This window comes from Rhinopithecus bieti, unplaced genomic scaffold, assembly GCF_001698545.2.
Source record: "Rhinopithecus bieti isolate Rb0 unplaced genomic scaffold, ASM169854v2 scaffold_47256, whole genome shotgun sequence".
Classification (NCBI taxonomy): domain Eukaryota; kingdom Metazoa; phylum Chordata; class Mammalia; order Primates; family Cercopithecidae; genus Rhinopithecus; species Rhinopithecus bieti.
The window spans coordinates 214,735-236,995 of record NW_016819014.1 but is presented as its reverse complement, the minus strand read 5'-3'; the positions used below and the strand labels follow the sequence as shown (position 1 = coordinate 236,995).

Here is a 22,261-nt window from a genome sequence, read left to right as displayed (position 1 = left end):
AGTGTTTTCCTATCACTGGGTCTGAATTCTTGCAGGGAGCATAAATCCATAAGCATACCAGGAATTGTTCCATAATCTTTCATATTCACATGTAAATTATTGTGAATGACCAAAAAAAGCATTTAAAAAAATAACAAAATTCACAGCATCCTTTGAGTATTACATGTTTTTTAAATTATTAAAATATTATTTTGTGAGGATAACCAAATCTGACTTTATGTGCCCTTACTTTATGAAGTAGGGAACTTTTTACTACTGATCATCAGAAACAGCAGTGCTGATGATGCTTTCCACAGCTATTACAAAGTGGCAAAAAAACGAGAGGATCTTCAAACAATGTAAGTTGAAAGGAAAGTAGAAAACGAAATCAAGCTTTAAGAGATTCAAGAAGTTTCAATGGTAGGGAAAGTAGACCCAAATTAAATAAGGATAAATGAAAGTACTGCGTTCAGCTTTAAAAACAAAGAAATACTGAATTATTACTAGACAAAGGAGATGTGGTTTAATAGCAGCAATTCAAGTGGGGGAGGGGAAAGATTCTGGATGGCCACAAGTGTAATTCTTGCCAACAGTGGGATACCGCAGCCAAAAACCTAATGCATTATTAAGTAGCATTAATTAAGATATTATTTAGGGAGATAATAATCCAACTCTGCACTAGTCAGAGCACAAGTGAAGTAATGCATTCAATTCTGGGCCTCAGGACTCCTGGCTTACATACAGCCCTGAGGGAATAGCTTGTATCAGACCAATCCTCCTGCTGAGAACAACTACAAAACCTGGTTAAAACACAGATAGCAACTGTTTAAGTACAATGGAGATCAACTTAGACAGGCAGCATTGAAGGAGCCATGATTCTGTAAGGGAGGGAGGCACACTGAAATGAGCCCAGCATATATCTCTATTTTCTCCCTTGGGGCATTTGCGGATTCCCCACAGGGATAAAAGCCAATCCGAAAAGGAGATACTTTGGATAGAAATCTGCAGTCTTATTGGTTGAGTAAACACACAAAAGACAGTATTCGTGGCTGCCAAACCAGCTGGAAAGTGAGGGAAACATTCCAGAAGAAGAGAACCACAGGGAGAGAACCACAAACTCTGCACATACACTCCACTCAAAACTCTGGCTGACCCCCGCATTAGGCATGTATGAGGTGAGCTCTACACTGTCAGGCTAAGACTAAAAGAACTGAATATAAGGAGATTGAGTCTGGAATTTGAGTTCAGCCAAGTTAACTGCCTGCTAAAACACAAAGTTAATATTCTTAATAGGAATATAACAGAATCCATAATCTCTACAACATATTCAGTGTCTCTACAATACATTACAAAACTATTAGACAACCAGCAATTCTCCAAATATGGTCAGGATAACCCTGAGAGCCTCAAGACCCTTTCAGGGATTCTGCAAAGTCAAACCTATTTTCATAGCAATACTAAGATGTTATTTACCACTTTTTTCTTTCATTCGCTCACAGTGTACAGTGGAATTTCCCAGAGGTGCCAGAACTTTTAAAGAAACCATCACTCTGATAGCTAACAGAATGTATGCATCTGTATTTTATGTTTCCTAAAAGTTTTACGGTATAGTTGGTTTTAGGTATAAATTTGTATGTATATAGGGATTAACTTAGTTTGTTCTCAGGACAGTACAGCAGTGTGTGTTCTTACAGTTATAACTGCTATAATTTCTACAATTTCATTATTGTTCAATAAACCAATGTTTGAAATACCAAAGGTTTCCTTGTGCCTGCAAGGAAACATAAGAAATACACTCTGTTGTCTTACATGGCAATAACATTTACATTTTTTAAAATTTTTATTCATTTTTAAAGTTCTCTAAAACTATTTTTATAATATTTATACTGAAATAGAGAAGACTAACTTTCTCAACCCACAGCTGCAACAACCATGTCTAAAGATACTGAAAAAGATGAAACCAATAACAGAGTTTTCTAACTTATGGAAAAGAGAAATATACTCTAAAAAATACTGTGTAAAATAAATGAAAATATGATAAAAGTTATCTTTCTCTTAGCTTTACAGATGCTAATAATTTACCTTTATCTTATGCAAAGGAAGTGATGACTATTTTGAAAACAAACATTCAGAGTTCAGAGAAAACTAAATTGGATTTTATTTTAACATAAATGTCATGAGTTTAAGAGCCAAAAGCTATTATTTTAGCTTTTCAAGCAAGAAAAGAAAAGGTCACTGAAGCATCTTAAGTTATCATATTTCATTGGTTAGAGAAGTCTAGTTGCTAAGAGACTAATAGAGGTGACATTGCTGAATTCCTGCTTTGAAAACTCAGGAAAACAAACTATGGCACTGTCACATTCCAGTGGTACAGTAACTTGCTGAATAAAATATTTAGCTGTAAACATGAAGACAGCATCTCATCTGCAAAACTGTACTTTTGCCTGACAAGTCTATAGACATGACTGCGTTTCCTGCTTTACTTCTGTTGTCTAGTATTGATACCAAGTAATCATTGAAGAATATTTTACATGAATCCTTGGCAATGAACACAAGTGGTGATGAAATACTCAAAGTGTTAAATAGCTTTTGGAATCCCATGGTTTATTTTGGAAAACCGAATTGACATTTGCACTGATGATCTGAATATGACAGTGGGTAACACTGCCTTAGTGGTAGTTTCAAGGCAGTGGCACTAAACTCACTGCGTTCTTCATGGCCACATACAGTTTTTTGTTTTGTTTTTTTAAAGCCACTTTCACCTAAGGTCCTTGACAAAGCAGTAAGAATTATTAACCTTGGCCAAGCACGGTGGCTCACACCTGTAATGCCAGCACTCTGGAAGGCCAAGACAGGTGGATCACATAAGGTCAGGAGTTTGAGATCAGCCTGGCCAACATGGTGAAACCTTGTCTCCACTAAAATACAAAATTAGCCGGGCATAGTGGTTCACACCTGTAATCCCAGCTACTCAGGAGGCTGAGGCACCAGAATCACTTGAACCCAGGAGGTGGAGGCTGCAGTGAGCCAAGATGGTGCCACTGCACTCTAGCCTGGGCAATAAGAGTGAGACTCCATCTCAAGAAAAAAAAAAAGAATTATTAACGTTATTAAATCTTGACCTTGGAGTACATGTATCTTTAATATTCGGTGTGACAAACTGTGAAGAATGTAGAAAACACTTCCACTTCATACCAAAGCACAATGGGTTGTCTCGAGGGAAAGCACCTGTTTAATAGTTTGAGCTGTAAGCTGAACCAGGTACTTTTTTCATGAAACACAATTTTACTTCAAAGAAAATCTGACAGACATTTGCATTTTTTGCAGGTATCTTACTGTGAATAAAGTGACCTCATCAATTCTGAGACAACAACTGAAAGTATTTCTTATCAAGGACAAAATTTGAACTTTTAAGTGAAAACCAGAATTCTAAAACACTTGTACCGATGACTACGAGCTTTGAAGATTCTTCTAACAAGATGAGTGATGCACCACATAACAACGTTTTTTTGGTCAACAGTAGACTGCATATATAAGGGTGGTCCCATAAAATTATAAAGAATCTGAAACATTCCTATCGCCTTAGTGATGTCATAGACGTTGTAACATCATAGCACAACGTATTAACTTTTCTATGTTTAGATACACAAATACCATTTTACAATTGCCTACAGTATTCAGTACAGTAACATACTATACAGGTTTGTAGCCTAGCAGCAATAGGCTACCCCATATAGCCTAGGTGTTCAGTAGACTATGACATCTAGGTTTGTGTAAGTACACTCTGTGATGCTCACACAATAACAAAATCATCTAATGACACATTTCTCAGAATATATCCCTATTGTTAAGTGATGCCTGCCTATATTAATGAATGTGACTTTTTTTTTTTAAAGTCTTCAATTTTATTTGTTTTAAACAGCAACTAACAGCTTGGAAATGTCCCTAACAGCTAGGACCCGCCCCATGCATTCCAGAGGTTCCCCACCAAGGCTGGGGTCCAGATTCCAGGAACTCCTCCTCATCAGGCCTGATTTCTCTGGAGACTTGGGATAAAAAAGCCTGTGCAGTTAGAGGGGAAGTTGGCACTAAAGGTCACCGTTTAGAAGAGTTGGGCTCCGACACAGCTGCCTTCGCTAGTCTGAGGATATTCTGAGATTTGGTAGTGTGCTCAGATTGTGGGCATGGAGAGGGGCTCCTGAACTCCTCTACAGCCTCACTCACTCCTTCCTCTTGCTGGCTCAACATGCTGCCTTTGGAAGAGCAGCACCTGATAGTCTGGGTGCTCCAGCATGCCTTTGTGTGACCCGGTCAGTTGCAGAGAAGCATGCTCCCCTCAACTTCTCCTGTCCTAGGCAGGGTGTGGAATCAGAAAGGTGATGAAGATTCAGACCTGAGATACCCACCCCTTACAACCCTCACCTAAAAGTGAATATTACAAGGACATCATTTTGTGACTTGGAGGGGCAAACCTGGGTATTTAAACCCAAAGGCAGTAACAGCTGGGCCCCAGGCTGGAGGCAGCTCAATGCATGTACTTAAGCAGCAGGGGCAGCTCAGCAGGACGGTAGGGCCCACAGGGCTGGACCTGGACTGCCCACTGCCATCCACACCCATGGTAACCATGGAAACATAACCACCCTGCTCCTGCCAGCTGCCTGGGTTCAGACAACCAGGACTGGCCCACTTCCATCAAGCCAAATCCTAAACTGATGCCAGGCTGGCCACAGAGTGGTTGCAGGAAGAACTGGGATTGGGTGATTTGGTCAGTCCAGGCTTCCCAGCACAGATTGGGAGGACTACCACAGGAGCTTCCACACCTTGATGTCTGGGCTGGGGTCAGACAGGGCTTAGGCAGCCAGCATAGTGGCCATCAGAGCTGGCCAAATGGTCCCGATGCCCTCTGCCTGTGAGCTAACAGCTACTGTGTGGCTGCTGCCCTTGCTGCAGCAGCAAAAGCCTCTGTGTCTCATTGAGGGGACTCTGGCTGGTGGTCTGCCTGCCCTGGCTGTTCAGCCAGCCCTCCAGGGGTTAGGATGCATCAATAGTCAGTGGGAGTGCCACCCACTGCTCCCATGCCACTGTCATCCCCAGCTCCACTGTAAGGCTGATCCCCGCCAGNTATCTTATGCAAAGGAAGTGATGACTATTTTGAAAACAAACATTCAGAGTTCAGAGAAAACTAAATTGGATTTTATTTTAACATAAATGTCATGAGTTTAAGAGCCAAAAGCTATTATTTTAGCTTTTCAAGCAAGAAAAGAAAAAGGTCACTGAAGCATCTTAAGTTATCATATTTCATTGGTTAGAGAAGTCTAGTTGCTAAGAGACTAATAGAGGTGACATTGCTGAATTCCTGCTTTGAAAACTCAGGAAAACAAACTATGGCACTGTCACATTCCAGTGGTACAGTAACTTGCTGAATAAAATATTTAGCTGTAAACATGAAGACAGCATCTCATCTGCAAAACTGTACTTTTGCCTGACAAGTCTATAGACATGACTGCGTTTCCTGCTTTACTTCTGTTGTCTAGTATTGATACCAAGTAATCATTGAAGAATATTTTTACATGAATCCTTGGCAATGAACACAAGTGGTGATGAAATACTCAAAGTGTTAAATAGCTTTTTGGAATCCCATGGTTTATTTTGGAAAAACCGAATTGACATTTGCACTGATGATCTGAATATGACAGTGGGTAACACTGCCTTAGTGGTAGTTTCAAGGCAGTGGCACTAAACTCACTGCGTTCTTCATGGCCACATACAGTTTTTTGTTTTGTTTTTTTAAAGCCACTTTCACCTAAGGTCCTTGACAAAGCAGTAAGAATTATTAACCTTGGCCAAGCACGGTGGCTCACACCTGTAATGCCAGCACTCTGGAAGGCCAAGACAGGTGGATCACATAAGGTCAGGAGTTTGAGATCAGCCTGGCCAACATGGTGAAACCTTGTCTCCACTAAAAATACAAAAATTAGCCGGGCATAGTGGTTCACACCTGTAATCCCAGCTACTCAGGAGGCTGAGGCACCAGAATCACTTGAACCCAGGAGGTGGAGGCTGCAGTGAGCCAAGATGGTGCCACTGCACTCTAGCCTGGGCAATAAGAGTGAGACTCCATCTCAAGAAAAAAAAAAAGAATTATTAACGTTATTAAATCTTGACCTTGGAGTACATGTATCTTTAATATTCGGTGTGACAAACTGTGAAGAATGTAGAAAACACTTCCACTTCATACCAAAGCACAATGGGTTGTCTCGAGGGAAAGCACCTGTTTAATAGTTTGAGCTGTAAGCTGAACCAGGTACTTTTTTCATGAAACACAATTTTTACTTCAAAGAAAATCTGACAGACATTTGCATTTTTTGCAGGTATCTTACTGTGAATAAAGTGACCTCATCAATTCTGAGACAACAACTGAAAGTATTTCTTATCAAGGACAAAATTTGAACTTTTAAGTGAAAACCAGAATTCTAAAACACTTGTACCGATGACTACGAGCTTTGAAGATTCTTCTAACAAGATGAGTGATGCACCACATAACAACGTTTTTTTGGTCAACAGTAGACTGCATATATAAGGGTGGTCCCATAAAATTATAAAGAATCTGAAACATTCCTATCGCCTTAGTGATGTCATAGACGTTGTAACATCATAGCACAACGTATTAACTTTTCTATGTTTAGATACACAAATACCATTTTACAATTGCCTACAGTATTCAGTACAGTAACATACTATACAGGTTTGTAGCCTAGCAGCAATAGGCTACCCCATATAGCCTAGGTGTTCAGTAGACTATGACATCTAGGTTTGTGTAAGTACACTCTGTGATGCTCACACAATAACAAAATCATCTAATGACACATTTCTCAGAATATATCCCTATTGTTAAGTGATGCCTGCCTATATTAATGAATGTGACTTTTTTTTTTTTAAAGTCTTCAATTTTATTTGTTTTAAACAGCAACTAACAGCTTGGAAATGTCCCTAACAGCTAGGACCCGCCCCATGCATTCCAGAGGTTCCCCCACCAAGGCTGGGGTCCAGATTCCAGGAACTCCTCCTCATCAGGCCTGATTTCTCTGGAGACTTGGGATAAAAAAGCCTGTGCAGTTAGAGGGGAAGTTGGCACTAAAGGTCACCGTTTAGAAGAGTTGGGCTCCGACACAGCTGCCTTCGCTAGTCTGAGGATATTCTGAGATTTGGTAGTGTGCTCAGATTGTGGGCATGGAGAGGGGCTCCTGAACTCCTCTACAGCCTCACTCACTCCTTCCTCTTGCTGGCTCAACATGCTGCCTTTGGAAGAGCAGCACCTGATAGTCTGGGTGCTCCAGCATGCCTTTGTGTGACCCGGTCAGTTGCAGAGAAGCATGCTCCCCTCAACTTCTCCTGTCCTAGGCAGGGTGTGGAATCAGAAAGGTGATGAAGATTCAGACCTGAGATACCCACCCCTTACAACCCTCACCTAAAAGTGAATATTACAAGGACATCATTTTGTGACTTGGAGGGGCAAACCTGGGTATTTAAACCCAAAGGCAGTAACAGCTGGGCCCCCAGGCTGGAGGCAGCTCAATGCATGTACTTAAGCAGCAGGGGCAGCTCAGCAGGACGGTAGGGCCCACAGGGCTGGACCTGGACTGCCCACTGCCATCCACACCCATGGTAACCATGGAAACATAACCACCCTGCTCCTGCCAGCTGCCTGGGTTCAGACAACCAGGACTGGCCCACTTCCATCAAGCCAAATCCTAAACTGATGCCAGGCTGGCCACAGAGTGGTTGCAGGAAGAACTGGGATTGGGTGATTTGGTCAGTCCAGGCTTCCCAGCACAGATTGGGAGGACTACCACAGGAGCTTCCACACCTTGATGTCTGGGCTGGGGTCAGACAGGGCTTAGGCAGCCAGCATAGTGGCCATCAGAGCTGGCCAAATGGTCCCGATGCCCTCTGCCTGTGAGCTAACAGCTACTGTGTGGCTGCTGCCCTTGCTGCAGCAGCAAAAGCCTCTGTGTCTCATTGAGGGGACTCTGGCTGGTGGTCTGCCTGCCCTGGCTGTTCAGCCAGCCCTCCAGGGGTTAGGATGCATCAATAGTCAGTGGGAGTGCCACCCACTGCTCCCATGCCACTGTCATCCCCAGCTCCACTGTAAGGCTGATCCCCGCCAGGCAACTCCAGGCTGCCTCCTGCAGTGGACTCCTCGGCTCTCTCGATGTTGATGTATAAGGGGTCCTGGCTGGCGGATAGCACAGACAGCTGGCCCAGAATGCTCTCCAGTTTCATTTGCAGACAAATAAAGCTTGGGCGCTGCTTGGGGTCAGCACTCCAGCACTGGTACATGAGATCATACAAAAGGTCATCTGAAGGCCTAAGCAGCCCCTGGCTTGGATGGAGTGGGAATGTAAGAAGTCCTCCATACACTCTGGAAGCTGTTTCAGGCGGTTCCCGGCAACGAGGTAGTTGTAAATCTCAGCGTTTTTGATGCCAGTGTATGGCGTCTGCCCACGTGTCATGATCTCCCACATGATCACCCTGAAGGCCCACACATCACTGTGCACAGTATACAGGTTGTCAGCCAGGCTCTCCAGGGCCAGCCACTTGACAGGCAATTTGGAGGCACAGCCCTGACGATAGTAGTCCCCGCTGTAGATCTTCTAGGAGAGTCCAAAGTCAGCCACACACACTGTCATGTCCACTGCCAGCATGCAATTCCGAGCGGCCAGGTCTCGGCGGATGAAGTTCCGACAGCTCAGGTACTCCATGCCGCAGGCAATGTCCACCATGAACCGGATCAGGGTAAAGGGGTTCTCCCCAATCTGGGAGGTGAGCAGAAAGGTATGCAGGTCCCCATGCTTCATGAACGGCAAGATGACCATGGGGATGGGGTGACAGCCTTTAGCCCTGCTACAGAGGCTCACCCCAACAAGTCTGGCCATGTGTGGATGGTCAGACTCCTTCATGCAGGCTGCTTCCCTGAGGAACTCTTCAATGTCGCTTCAGGCAATGATGTCAGCTTTCAGCATCTTTCACAAAGGAGCCATCCTCCTGCTTCAGCTGTGCCTACCGCACTGAACCACACTCTCCTTTGCCCAACATCTGGCCAAGGTGAACTGCTGCTCTGGGCGGAGCACATCCTTCAGTTTTTCCTTTAGTTCACTGTTGATGCTCAAGCTGTCCAATGCGGCCTCGATGCACTTGGGCCTTTCTCCATTGAAGGACTGGGCTGCCCGGAAGTAAACAGCTGGCTCTCCCCAGGCCATGACACGGTCAAAGCCTTGCCCAAACCGTGTCTCTTTCCGTCTCTTTCGAAGCAGGATGAGGGCCAGGGCAGCAGCCGTCACCAGGGCCATTAGCACACTAAGGACCACAGGTACCCAGGATGTGCGGCTGTGAGGAGGGCCCTGCTGGCCTGCATTGTCATGAGAAGAGACCACCACTGGCTAACTCCAGGGTCCAGAGCCAACTGCATTGGAGACGCACACCATATGATCAGGTCCTTTTGGGGATCCCAGCCTGTCAAATTGGTCCTGCTCCCCTCCACTGTCAGCTCATCCTGGGTTCCACTGTCTTGAACCCAGGACAGTTTACAGGGTCCCAGGGGGCCTTCCAAAAGGCCCTCAGGGATCACTTCTTCCCACTCCAAGATGAGGCCTGAATCTGTGCGGATGGCATGGGGGTTTTGGGGAGCGCTGGCTGCGGCCAGACCCTTGGTCTGAAAGGGCACCCAGTCAGCATAGGGAGTGGGCCCCAAGGCATTTGCACAGTGCACCCTGAGGCTGTAGCTGGTGGCAGGCACCAGGTCCCGGAGCAGGCAGGTAAAGGGGGCCACAGGGATCACAACAGCCAGGGCTTTCCCAGCCTCCTGGGGCCTGTGTTACCTGAACTGTACAGGACTATAGCAGGGCTCAGACATCAGCACCTGGCATCCAGGCCACACTAATGTTGCTGCTGGAAAGCTTTGTCACAGTGATGATGAAGGGGGCTGCAGGCAGTGCTTGAAGGTGAACAGTGGCTATGTGAGAAGAGGCCAGGCATTTTAGGTTGTGAGCTTCACAGGAAAACACGGGTGCTCTGGGTCACCCCTGTTACATTTAAAACAGATGGAGAGGGAGCAGGTCCCCCGATCTTCATAGTTTCTCTCCACCAGACAATGGTAACAGGTTCAGGGAGACCCACAGCCTTGCAAGACAGTTGGAAAGGGGCATTGGGTGGCACTGCCAGATCTTTTGGCTCCACTGTGAAAAGTGGCACACCTTCTACCATGAGCCACACTGGCTGGGAGATCTTGGTTTCGCCCCCATTCTCCACCTGGCACCAGTACTGGCCCGCGTCAGAGCGCTCCACTGACTTCAGGCTGAGGAAGCCGATCCAGTGCTGCTTGCTGACAGGGATGTACAACTGGTCCAAGTTCTGGATCACAGGCCCATCCTTCACCAGCTGGATGTCAGGCTCCTCCATCCCCTCCACGCTGCAGTTGAGCTTCACCGGCTGCCCCTGAGCCACTGTCAGCTTCACCAGGGCTCTCTTGAGCTTCGGACCTGCAGCCGCAGACCTGCAGCAGCAGAGAAGCCAGAGCTGCCAATGGCAGCCCCAGCGACGGCAGCAGCAGCGGGAGCCTTGGCCGGCCCATGCTCCGCCTCAGCGCCATCTGTGGTGACGCCACACCATGCCAGGCCCAGCCTGCGAGCGAGCAGGGAGGAGGGCTGAATGTGACTTTTTATATTGACAAATATGTCAACATTTGGAAGATCTTCATAACTCAGTAAACCATTATTTTCTAAATGAACAATGCATAATATTACAAAGTGGTAAAATATTCACTCAGGCCAGGTGCAGTGGTTCACACCTGTAACCCTAGCACTGTGAGAGGCCAAGACAGATGGATCACTTGAGCCTAGAAGACCAGTCCTGAAATGATACAGATTTTGAAATCAGTACACAAGGATTTTAAAGTAGGTATTATAACCTACGCTCAAGGATGTAAAGTGAAATACCTGTAATGGTCAAATAGATAAGAAATTAGAGAAATAAAAATTTTAAAAACAAACAAATGCAAATCTCAAACTAACAAATATAAAGCCTAGAATAAGAAAGTCCCTGGATAGGGTTAAAAGCATATTAAAATTACACAAGAGTCAGTGGCCCTGAAAATGGACCAAAAGAAATGATCCAAGCTATAGAGAGAAAAAATAGGAAATAGAATCAACAGAACTCCAGCAATCGGGGAAAGAACATCAGGATATCTAAAATGTGTGTAACTAGAGTCTCAGAACAAAACTGAGAAAAAAAAAATGAAGCAGAAAAAACAGTAACATAAAACATCCCAAATGTGGTAAAAGGCATAGATTTATAGATTTAAGAAGCTTGCTATCTGAAGCAGGATAAATACAAAAAGACATACTCCTAGGTATATTATAATTAAACTTTTTTTTTTCTTTTTGCCAGGGGGACGGAGTCTCACTCTGTCGCCCAGGCTGGAGTGCAGTGGCCAGATCTCAGCTCACTGCAAGCTCCACCTCCCAGGTTCACGCCATTCTCCTGCCTCAGCCTCCTGAGTAGCTGGGACTACAGGCGCCTGCCACCATGCCCAGCTAATTTTTGGTATTTTTAGTACAGACGGGGTTTCACCATGTTAGCCAGTATGGTCTCCATCTCCTGACCTCGTGATCTGCCTGCCTCGGCCTCCCAAAGTGCTGGGATTACAGGCGTGAGGTACCACACCCGTCCTACCATAATCAAACTTCTCAAGATCTACGATAAAGATAAAATCTTGAAAGCAACAACAAAAAAACACACAGAGCAACAATACAAACAGTGGTTGAGCTCTTATTAGAAACAATGAAGACCAGAAGACAATGGAACTCAAAGTGCTGGGGGGAACTCTACCTGAAATTCTATACCTAAGAATAGATGCGTCACGATGGCCCAGTAGGCACGAGACTCAAGCTATGTAAAAAAAAAAAAAAAAAAAAAAACTTTCAAGAATGCAAGTGTAGCCAGGTGCAGTGGCTCACGCCTATAATCCCAGCACTTTTGGGAGGTCAAGGAGAGTGGATCACTTCAGCTCAGGAGTTTGAGACCAGCCTAGACAACACGGTAAAATCCCATCTCTACCAAAAATACAAAAAATTAGCCAGGTGTAGTGGCACACACCTGAAGTCCCAGCTACTGAGGAGGCTGAGGTGGGAGGGCTGCTTGAGCTTGAGAGGTGGAGGTTGCAGTAAGCCCCAAGCATAGCACACTGTGCCCTCCAACCTGGGGTGACAGAGCAAGACCTCAACTCAAAAAAAAAAAAAAAAAAAAAAAAATTATATATATATATATATATTATAATATATATATATATATATATGAAAGTATAATAAATATATTTGCAGACTGATGAAAACAGAATTCATTACCATCATACCAGTACTACAAAACATAAAGGACATGAAATGACCTAAGAAGGAAACTCAAGTCTTCAGATGGAACGAAGGCTACCAGAAATGGTAAATATATGGGGGTAATTTCTTGGGGGGTAGGGGGTGGGGACAGAGCCTTACTCTGGCACCTAGGCTGGAGTGCGGTGGCTCAATCTTGGCTCACTGCAACCTCTGCCTCTCAAGCTCAAGCGATTCCTCCACCTCAGCCTCCCAAGTAGCTGGGACTACAGGTGCACACCACTATGGCTGGCTAATTTTTGTATTTTTTTTGTAGAGACAGGGTTTCCCTGTGTTGCCCAGGCTGGTCTCTAACTCTTGGGCTCAAACAGTCTACCTGCCTCAGCCTTCTAAAGCACTGGGATTACAGGCATGAGCCATCATGCCCAGCAGAGAGTAAATTTTTATTAAAGTGTATCTTTTTTCACATTTTAATTTCTTTAAAATATACATGAATGCCTAACATAAAAATTATGGCGTTGTACTGTGAGGTATAATACAGATGACAAGTAGAGCATGAAGGTGAGAAATAAAAGGAACCACAGTTGACCATGGATTTGAAATGGGCAGGTCCACTTATCTGCAGCTTTTCTTCTGTCTCTGCCATCCCTGAGACAGCAAGACCAAGCACCCCCTTCCTCCTCAGCTTACTCAACATAAAGACAATGAGGATTAAGACCTTTATGATGATCCACATCCACTTAATGAACAGTAAATATATTTTCTCTTCCTTATAATCTTCTTAGTAACACTTTCTTTTCTCTAGCTTATTTTAATATAAAAACATAATATATAATATACATAACATACAAAATGTGTGTTATAATCAACTGTTTATGTTATTGGCAAGGCTTCTGGTCAACAGCTATTAGTTGTTAAATTTAGGGGCAGTCAAAAGTTATACACAGATTTTCAACTGCATAGTGGGTCATTGGCCCTAACCCCCATGTTGTTCAAGGGTCAATTGCATATGGTTCCAACATTTTACATGAATTAGTACAATATTAACTCTCTGTAGACCGTGAAAAGTTAAATGTGTTGTAATCCCAATAGAAATAACTAAAAAACAAAATAATGCAAAGAGTTATAGTTAAAAATCAAATAAAAGAATTTAAAATATTCAACTGGTCCAAAATAGGGCAGAACAGGAGAAGCAGAGAAACAGAACAAAACAAAGTGAGTATACAAACAAAAACAGATGGGATTAACAGGATACAAACAGCAAAATGACAACTAAACCCAACTGTAAAAATTATTATGAATGATCACTTCCCACCAAGATGTAGTAACAGGAATTGAATGTACCCTTTGCCTGAAATAACTAAAACACTGGACAAAACTTAAGAAACAATTGCTTTCTGACATTGGATATCAGGCAGCACAGATCCGAAAACCAGGAGAAACAAACAAGATGAGCCCAGTGACCGCCCCAGCCTACCAACTTAAGCAAGTTTCCAGGATACAGTTCATATTTAAAAGCACAATCTGAAAGGATCAAACTGTTTCTAAATAACTTCCACTGCATCCTAGAACAAAGCCATAAAAAAGAATAAAATCACGTTAGCTGCAGCAACAGGGATAGAGCTGGAGGTCATTATCTTAACTGAAATAAGCCAGGCACAAAGAGACAAATATCACACCTTCTCACGTATATGTGGAAACTAAAAAATTAGGTTGCGTGGAGGTAGAGTAGAAGGCCAAATAACAGAGATAGGGAAGGGTGAGTGGGAGCATGGGGGAGGATGAAGAGAGATGGGTTAAAGGGTACAAATATATGTTTAGACACAAGGAATAAATCCAGTGTTTGACAGCAGAGTAGGGTGATGTTAGTTGACAAAAATATACTGCACTCAGGTGATGGACATCCTAAATACCCTGACTTTATCACGACACATTATATACATATAATAAAATTTCACAGGTACTCCATAAATTTGTACAAATTTTTAAAATCTGAAATTTTAAAAATTTAAAGAAATATATATGGGAATACAAAAATATCTAGCATTCATCAAGGGAGAATTTGCAATGTCTGGCATCTAATAAAAAATTACCAATGCATGCAAAGATGCAGTTAAAGATGATCCATAATGAGAAGAAAAGCTAATTGATATAAATCCCCAAATGACAAGGATGAAAGAATTTGTAAAGAGGGATATTAACAGTTATTTTAAGTATGTCCCAGATGTCCAAGAAGGTAGAGAAAAGATTATAAATGTTAGGTAGCAAAATGGAAGATAAAAAATGGTCCAAATCAAACTTCTGGAGATAAAAGCTATAATGGCTGTGATAAAAATATACTGGAAGGAATTAGACACTGCAGAAAAAAAAAATTCGTGACTTGAAAATACAGCAAAAGAAACTATTCAAAGTGAAATACAAAGAGAAAAAAAATAAGAAAAAATAGACCATTGGTAAGCTGTGGAACAACTTTAGGAGACCTAATATATGTGCAATTGGAGCAGAAAAGCTATTTGGATTTTTTTAATTAAATAATAATCAAAAAATTTACAAATTTGATAAAATTAAAACCCTACAGAACAGGAAATAAGAAGGAAACTACAAGATGTATCATAAGTCAATTGCTTAACAAGTGATAAAGAGAAATTCTTAAAAGCAGTCAGAGAAAAACATAAATGACCTTAAAGCTCCAGCAGAAAACTCAGAGCTGAGGCTGTGCGTGGTGGCTCATGCCTATAATTCCAGCACTTTTGGAGGCCGAGGCGGGTGGATCACCTCAGGTCGGGAGTTCGAGACCAGCCTGACCAAAATGGAGAAACCCCGTCTCTACTGAAAATTCAAAATTAACCGGGTGTGGTGGTACATGCCTGTAATCCCAGCTACTCAGGGGGCTGAAGCAGGAGAATCACTTGAATCCAGGAGGCAGAGGTTACGGTGAGCCGAGATCATGCCACTGCACTCCAGCCTGGGCAACAAGAGCGCAACTCCCTCTCAAACAAACAAACAAAAAAATCAGAGCTGGTCAGAATGGATTAAAAAAGCAAGACTCAACTATACATACCTGTAAGAAACACATTTTAAATATAAAGAAAGATATACACTGAAAAGGACAGAAAAAGATACACTATACAACGAGTAAGCATAAGAAATCTGAAGTGTCTTTATTAATATCAAAGTAGACTTAAAGACAGAGTACTACCAAACATAAAGAGGAAAATTAGATAATAATAAAATAGAAATAGTCAATTTATCAGGAAGAACAGATCAATCATGAATGAATGTCCCAATATGAGAGTTTCAAAATATATCAAGCCAAAACTGACAAAACTAAAGTGAGAAACCGATAAAACCGCAATCATAGTTTTTAATACCTTCTCCCAGTAAGTGACAGAACAACTAGATCAAAAAATTTGGTAAGGGCATAAAAGATGCAGAGTAGGAGTTAGCAAACTTTATCTCTACAGGGTTAGATAATAAATATTTTTGGTTTTGTCAGCTATAAAGTCTCTGTTGTTAACTACTCAATTTTTCTTTTGTAAAGCAAAAGCAGACATAGACAAAGAAGTATATGAATGAGGGTGGGCGTGGTGGCTCACGCCTGTAATCCCAGCACTTTGGGAGGCCGAGGTGGCCAGATTGCCTGAGTTCAGGAGTTTGAGACCAGCCTGGTCAACATGGTGAAACCCTGTCTCTACTAAAATACAAAAAATTAGCCAGGCATGGTAGTGTGCACCCGTAGTCCCAGCTACTCAAGAGGCTGAGACACGAGAATTGCTTGAGCCCAGGAGGGAGAGGTTGCAGTGAGCCGAGATCGCAGCACTGCTCTCCAGCATGGGTGACACAGCGAGACTCCATCTCAAAAAAAGAAAAAAAAAGAAAAAAAAAGGTAGTGTATTAATGAGTATGGCTGTATTCCAATAAAACTTTAAGTACAACAAGCTGCAATCCAGACTCGTCCTGTTACCTAACACTTACAGAACATTACATCCAACAACTACAGAATACATGTTCTTTTCAAATGCAAAAGGTATGTTCACCAAGATAGGGCATATGCTGGATCATAAAATAAGTCTCAATAAATTTTAAGAGTGAACTATTATAAAATATGTTCTCTGACCACAATGAAATTAAATTAGAAACCAATAACAGAAAGACATCTGGGAAAAAACACACAAATATCTATAAATAAAACATTTCTAAATTAGAAAATATTTTGAAAATAAAGATGAAACTGTATCAAAAGCTGTGGGCTGCAGCTAAAGTACTGTGAGGAAAATTTATAGCTTTAATATTTATATGTTAAAATATGACAAATACAAAATTAGTAAAGTTCTACCTTAAAAGCCAGGTAAGCCCAAAGTAATTAGAAGAAAGAAAATAAAGAGCAAAAATCAATAAAATGAAAAAGAGACAACAGAAAAAATAAAGCTAAAAGTTCGTTCATTGTTGGTGCAGTTGCTCTGGAAAACAGTTTGGCAGTTCCTCTAAACCAGGGTGTCCAATCTTTTGGCTTTCCTGGGCCACATGGAAGAAGTAGTCTTGGAATACATAAAATACACTAACACTAACTGATGAGCAAAAAAAAACAAAAAACAGAAAAAAACTCATAATGTTTTAAGAAAGTTTATGAATTTGTGTTGGGCTACATTCAAAGCCTTCCTGGGCTGTGGTTTGGACAAGTTGCTCTAAAGGTTGAACACAGAGTTACCATGTGACCCAGCAATTTCACTCCTAGGTATATACATAAGAGAAATGAAAACGTAAGTCCACACAAAAACTTGTATGCAAGAGTTCATAGCAGCATTATTCATAATAGTTAAGAAGTAAAAACACCCAAATGTCCATCAAATGATGAATGGATAAATAAAATGTGGTATACAATGGAATACTATTCAACAATGAAAAGAAGTGCTTTGACATAAATGAACCTTGAAAACATCATGCTAATGAAAGAAATTAGTCACAAAAGACCAAATATTATATGATTCCATTTATATAAAATGTCTAGAATAGGCAAATCTATAGAGACAAAGATTAGCAATTAATTGCCTAGGACTAAGGGAGTCGGGAAGAAAATAAGTATGGGGTTCCTTTCACGGGTGATGAAAAAAATATTCCAAAACTGATTGAGGTAAAGATTGTACAACTCTGTGAACACCCTAAAAGCCATTGAGTTAAACACTTCAAACACTATGCATTGTATGGTATGGAAATTATATTTCAATAAAACTCCACCTCCCAAAGTGCTGGGACTATAGGCATGAGCCACTGTGCCCAGCCAAAGCTATTATTTTTGAAAGTTGGATCACTGAAAACATTTTTAAAATTTTTTATAAACTCCTAGCTAGAATAATGAAGAGGGGAGAACAAAAAAGGAAAAAACACAAACTAGTAAGAAATGAAAGAGGAAGTATCACTTCAGATCTTATACACAATAAAAGAAAAAAGCAATATAAACAACTTCATCTAACACATTTGACAATTTAGAAGAAATGGATCAATTAGCAAAACTGACACAAAATAAAATGGAAAATCTGAATAGCCGCAAATCTATTAAAGGAACTGCATTCTTTGTCAAATAGTCCAAGAAAGAAAATGCCAGGCCCATATGGCTGCACTAATGAATTATAACAAACATTTAAGAAAAAAACAAAACACCAACCTTACACAAACTCATTCATAAAATAAAGCAGGAAGAAACATCTTCCAACCATTTTATGACGCTAGCATAATGCTGATAACCAAAACTCCAGTTATTTTTTTTTTAAAGACAATTACAGCACATCCTGATAAAGACAGATTCAAAAATTCTTAACACAGTATCAGCAAATCAAAATCAGCTATATATTAAAAGGATAACATGATCAACTACAGTTTATCACAGTAATTCAAGGTAGTTTAACATATGAAAATCAAACAATATAATTCACCATATTAACAGAATAAAGAAAAGTGTTGGGAGAAAAGCTGAGTGTTGGGAGAGAAGCTGAGGTAGGGCTTGCATGTCTGACATAATATAAAAGAGTCTTGGAACATGTCCAGGGTCCAGAGTCTAAAACCCCTCCTGGCCTTTGGAACGTGTCTAGACTTGCTGGCTCCTGGCTTCTAGCACTCCCATTATCTCAAGTAGCTATATGTTTCAAAGAAAAAAAGCTACATCATCACAGCTGTAGCTCATTTGCTTGATAAATCACTTCCTTTCAACCCCCACATCCTTACCACCTGTTTCTTTCTTTGATCACTAATAAATAGTGTGGGCTCCCAGAGCTTGGGGCCTTCACAGCCTCCACACTAGCGTTGGCCCCCTGGTCCCACCTTCTCTCTTGTCTTTTCTCATTCATTTGACTCCGCCGGACTTCAGCCCCCACGGCCTGGTGTTGGGTCTGATCACTCTAACATTTGTGGCACCAACATGGGGCAATGAAGACCCCAGTGAAGGAACACTAGAGTACGTCAAAGCGGAGGATGCGTCGTCAGAGGACACCTGAGGACGACTGAAAGAAGCTTGGTGGGGAAGCTGAGCGCTCGGAAGAACCAGGGTAACAATGGGACAAAGTAAAAGCAAACATTCTGCTTATTTGAATTTCTTAAGGCATTTATTATGAAGAAGAGTGAAAGTTAGTACTCAGAATGTATCACTCTTTAGTACAGTAAAGCAGTTTTGCCCATGGTTTCCAGAACAAGGGACTATGGAATTGGATGCATGGGAGAGAACTGGAAGAGATTTTAAAAAGGCATATAAAGATGGAGCAAAAACTCCAGTTTCCATTTGGTCAAAGTGGGTGCTAATAAAGGCAGTTCTTGAGCCATTTCAAACAGATGATGAGGTGGATTCAGATGGGGAAGAGGACAACGAGCGTAAAAAACTTCAGATTCTGAGTGTGAGGAACAGCTAACCGGAGGAGATTAAAGAAAAGAAAACTTAAAAAAGTATGTTTTACTACCACGTCAGCGCCACCTGCTGAATTAAGTGAATGGCCACTTCCTCTCTCCCCCCTTACTGGGCGAGAAAATGAATTAGCTGAAAACTTACTGCTCCTATAGTTGCAACATTAAAACCTGGAGCAATTGGTGGTGCTATACGAAATTCTATTTAAAAAGCTAGAGCTGAGGGAGACCCTGAAGCATGGCAATTTCCAGTTACTATAACCCAGCAAGGAGGACAGAATATAGCTAATTGGGCCACTTTTCCTGTAAGTTTTAAAGGAATTTAAGTAAGCCATTAGTCAATATGAACTGAACTCTCCTTTTGTGCAAACTTTGTTGAAAAATGTGGCTCTTGATAATAGGTTAATACCATATGATTGGGATACTTTAACAAAATCTGTTCTCACTCAGTCCCAGTACTTGCAGTTTAAAACCTGGTGGGCTAACTAAGCTCAAACTCAAGCAAGGGAAAACACACAAGTGCAGCCACCTGTGCCTGTTTCCGTTGAACAGTTAATGGGAGTTGGCCCTAATTGGTGTAGATTAGAGAATCAAGCAGTAATGGAGGATGTTGCCATTGTTCAGCTGTGCTCTGTGTGCGTAATTACGGGCATGGGAAAGGATAAATGTTACAGGAGAAAAATATCCTTCTTTCAGTTCTGTCTGACAAGGACTTAAAGAACCATATATTGATTTTATTGCTTGGCTCCAAGAGGCTGTGTATAAAGCCATAATTGATAAAACAGCTCAGGATGTTATAATACAGCTTCTTGCATATGATAATGCTAATGCAGAGTGTCAAACAGTTATTAGACACCTGAGAGGGAAGACTCATTTAGCTGAATATATTAAGGCTTGTGATGGCATTGGAGGTAACTTACATAAGGCTACTCTTTTAGCTCAGGCTATGGCTGAATTGAAAGTAGGAAAGAATATGCCCTATTTCTCAGGCTCTTGGTTTAATTGTGGGCAATTTGGACACACAAAACAGGAACGTAGAAAAGGAAATCAAAAGGAAAAACCACTACCATCAATCAACAGAAAAGTCCCAGTGTATGTCCCCAGTGTAAGAAAGGCAACCACTGGGCAAATCAGTGTCATTCTAAATTTAGCAAAGATGGACAACCTCTTTTGCGAAACAAGAAGAGGGGCCCAAACAAACCAAGGCATATCCGGCACAGCCAGCGCCCTTACAAACCATACAACAATTGTCCCCCGCCACAGCAGGTCCCCTGTAGACCTCTGCAGCACAATTCCTGTCTCTTTACTTCCTGGGGAGCCACCAAAGAAGGTCCCCATGGGAGTTAGGAGACCCTTACCCTCAGGAACAGTCTATTACTTGGAAGGTCTAGACTAAATTTAAAAGGTATCACTGTGCATATGGGAATAACTGACTCTGATTATATGAGAGAGATACAACTAGTTATTAGTTCCTCAGCTCCATGGTCTGCCTCCCCAGGAGAATGAATTGCTCAGTTGTTGCTGTTCCCTACATAAAACTAAGCAGCAGCACAGTGAAAAGAATAGGAGGCTTTGGTAGTACTAATCCAGCAGGAAAAGCTTTATATTGGGTTAATCAAATGTCTGACAAAGGACCTATTCATATAGTAATTATTCAGAAAAGGATTTTGAAGGACTAGTAGATACTGGAGCTGATGTCTCTATTATTGCTTTAAATCAATGGCCCCAACACTGGCCTAAACAAAAGACTTCCATGGGTATCGCTGGTGTAGGGACTGCCTCAGAAGTTTTTCAAAGTTCCTTGATTTCACCATGTCAAGGGCGGGATGGCCAGGGACCATCCAACCTATTATTACACCTATTCCTGTCAATTTATGGGGTAGAGACTTATTGCAACAATGCAGTGCTGAAATATCTATTCCTATGGATCAATATAGTAATAATAGTGGACAAATGATGAAAAATGTGGGATATTGCTGGGGAGAAGGACTAGGAAAAAATTAAAACAGCCAATCAGAACCTTCAGAAGGATAAACAGGTCAGACTGGATTGGGGTATCATTTTTAGGAGCAGCCATTGTTGAGCCTCTGGCTCCCATTCCTCTTGTTTGGCTAACTGCCAAACCAGTTTGGGTGGAGCAATGGTGGCTGAAACAGGAAAAACTGGAGGCTTTAAAAGAACTGGTGCAGGAACAATTGCAAAAGGGATATACAGTGACTACTTTCTCCCCTCGTAATTCTCTTGTATTTGTCATTAAGAAAACATCTGGTAAATGGAGAACGCTAACAGATTTGAGGGCTGTTAAATGCTGTAATTCAACCCATGGGCATGCTACAACCAGGGCTGCCCTCCCCAACAATGATTCTAAAATACTGGCTTCTATAGCAATAGATCTAAAGGATTGCTTTTTTACCATTCCTTTAGCTGCCCAAGATTATGAAAAATTTGCTTTTACTGTTCCCGCCATAAATAATAATGAACCAGCAGACTGATACCATTGGGAAGTACTGCCACAAGGCATGTTAAATAGCCCGACTGTTTGTCAAACTTAAGTTGGCAAAGCTATTAAGCGAGTTAGAGAACAGTTTAAAAAATGGTATAGTATCCATTACATGGATGATATTTTGTGTGCAGCTGAAACTAGGGAAGAATTGATGTTGTGCTACAAACAGAAAAGGCCGTAAATGTAGCAGGGTTAATTATAGCCCCTGATAAAATCCAAACTTCTACTGCCTTTCAATATCTAGGAATGAAGGCAGAACAAAGTGCTATTAAGCCTCAAAAAGTTCAAATTTGGCTGGGCACGGTGGCTCACGCCTATAATCCCAGCACTTTGGGAGGCTGAGGCGGGCAGATCACGAGGTCAGGAGATCAAGACCATCCTGGCTAACACAGTGAAATCCCATCTCTACTAAAAATACAAAAAAATTAGCCAGGCGTGGGGGTGGGTGCCTGTAGTCCCAGCAACTCAGGAGGCTGAGGCAGGAGAATGGTGTGAAACTGGGAGGTGG

At 41.9% G+C, this 22,261-nt stretch overlaps 1 protein-coding gene and 1 pseudogene across 1 annotated transcript in view; both read right to left on the bottom strand.

The window, feature by feature from the left end:
* Positions 1-22,261, bottom strand: part of ETFA (electron transfer flavoprotein subunit alpha) — a 112,914-nt gene that overhangs the window by 44,002 nt on the left and 46,651 nt on the right. The gene's annotated exons all lie outside the window — the stretch shown is intronic.
* Positions 4,521-10,788, bottom strand: LOC108519186 (tyrosine-protein kinase receptor TYRO3-like; annotated as a pseudogene).